The sequence below is a fragment of the Galeopterus variegatus genome, unplaced genomic scaffold (assembly GCF_000696425.1).
Source record: "Galeopterus variegatus unplaced genomic scaffold, G_variegatus-3.0.2 Scaffold8332, whole genome shotgun sequence".
Lineage (NCBI taxonomy): Eukaryota > Metazoa > Chordata > Mammalia > Dermoptera > Cynocephalidae > Galeopterus > Galeopterus variegatus.
Genome location: NW_007734443.1, coordinates 157,914 through 160,099, shown reverse-complemented (window position 1 = coordinate 160,099; position 2,186 = coordinate 157,914). Strand labels below are relative to the sequence as shown.

General features: G+C 39.2%; 1 long non-coding RNA gene across 1 annotated transcript; it reads right to left on the bottom strand.

Annotated features, from left to right (window-relative positions):
* Positions 1–502: 502 nt before the first annotated feature.
* LOC103608350 lies at positions 503–1,531 on the bottom strand. The gene is made up of 2 exons (XR_552043.1): positions 1,447–1,531; positions 503–670 (listed from the first exon to the last, which is right to left on the bottom strand). It is a non-coding gene; the product is annotated as an uncharacterized LOC103608350 (long non-coding RNA).
* Positions 1,532–2,186: the final 655 nt, after the last annotated feature.

The following is a 2,186-nucleotide window of genomic DNA, read 5'->3' as shown; positions in this document are numbered from 1 at the left end:
CTGTGTCCATAGTCAAGTGGAGCTGGTGGCAGGACCACAGCCAAGCAGGGTGAACCAAGTCCATGAGGAGACTGGGCTGCTTCTAGTCTACAACGCAGACCATGGTCGCAAAGCTGGCACCTGGGTGTTTGCCTTACTTCTCAAAGCAGCTCTCCTCAGCCTTAGGCTCCACCAGGGTTTTATAACTCCTACCAGATCCAAAAACTCCCACAAAGGCATTTTTATTCATGGATGGTTGCTAAATTGTTGTTTTTGTAGGGAGACATGAGCTAGGAACCTCCTATTCTGCCATTTTGCTGACATCCCTTCTACTTGCTGTTTAATGACCAAATATGTTATTTTGTTTAAAATGATTATGCATGGATGGACCAATGTTCCTGTAATTGGATAACCACCTTTTATCATGTAAATAATAACAATATGCATTTTTACTAACACTAAGCACCCATAATAATAATTTAAAAGATTACAGCACTTTAGAATAGAAAACTTCCTTGGAAAGTACAGTTCAATCCTTTATTTAAATAAGTGCAGGGAGCTCAGGCCCGGAAAGGGTTGGGGAATTTTCCAAGGTCACACAACTGGTAAACAGCAGAGCAAGGACTCAACTTGGGTCCCTTGACTTTCCAAACATACTCTTTGTCCCTCTAAAGGAAAACCGCCTTTCCAACTGAAATGAAATATAAAATAAAATGAGAGGGTTCAGCATTTTGAAACACATAATGCTCTTTTAAATACACTATGACATTGCTGTCCTCAGGAAATTAGAAAGCAATTTGGAGAAATAAAATGGGTCAAATGAGCTGTCACTGAAACAAAGGCTGTGGATCAGCCAGTAAATCAGTAACTGCTTCCTGTGCTTGAGATTTTCAGGCCCATGGGGTGGGAGGTAAACCACCAAATAAATTTAAAAGGATTTCCACTGAGTGTTTTTTGTGAAATTCTGAAGACATTTATACTACACTCTCTACACCCTTAATTTCCTGTGCAAAAATAGAATGGCATTCAATGGTCTCACGTTTTAAGAGGGTTATTTTTTTTTTACCATCTTTTAAAAAATGCTATAAAGCACTTTAGTGGAGGGGGAGCTAATTCTCTCAGCAGAATTCAGAGACTCAGGTATTTTTCTAATGAACACTAAAATTTTCTTGTTTTGCCTCATCTTATTGATGACTGACTTCCATTTCTTTTCTTCCTCTGAGGATTCCAAGGAATAAAATTAACCAGTAGCTTCATTTTGACTTGTGCTTCATGTGCAATTTTATTGGCTTTTTTTTTTTTTTTTTGGGCGGGCTGGTAAGGGGAACTGAACCCTTGATTTTGGTATTAGAAGTCTGCACTCTAACCAACTGAGCTAACTGGCCAGCACCCCATATGCAATTTTAAAGACAGTTTTACACACATTATTTAGCCCCCTGAATGCTCAGAGGTCAAATCAGTACTTACACAGACATTCTAAATGGAAGTGAGTATCCAGTTGTTCATTCGTGATTCGTTTGATAGAATAGCAACTCTCCAAATCATCTCAGAGCAGCAGGAGCCTGGAAAATCAACAGCCACCATTGATTTCTTCAGTCACTTGATTTTAGCAATTGGACTTCGATTGCATGAAAACTCAGAAAAGAAAGGCCTTTTGTGCTGTTTTAGTCAGTCTCATCTGTACTAATCAATGGGAATTGTGCATTGGTCTATGGATATTATTTTGACTTTGGCTGACTATGTTTCCAATTAGGTTGTAGGTTCCTGAAAAGGTTATTTTGAATTTGAATCTTCACTGAGCCTAGTTAGGTGCTGTGAATCTTGAATTCAAATTTAGTACACCTTGAGTTCCAATAGCTAACAGATAGTGATGGTGAGATTGCTGTTAATTCTGTCTTATATGGTTTCCAGAGTTACTTTGTGTAATATCTAAATAACTGAGCATTTCACTATTACCCACCACTGTTACACTTTCCTCTGTGTAACCAAGACAGAAAGAAGAGAAAGAAAGAATTCACTCAAAGTACCATCAATGAGGCCTGGAGGGACTGCCACCCATCAGGGGAGCAGCAGCCCCTGGAGGGACTGCCACCCATCAGGGGAGCAGCCCCTATACAAAATCAGCCTTTCTTTTTATTGACAAGACAAGTTTCACAAGAAAAATCAGTTGATTCAATCATCAAAGAAGGACATAAAAACAGGCAGTA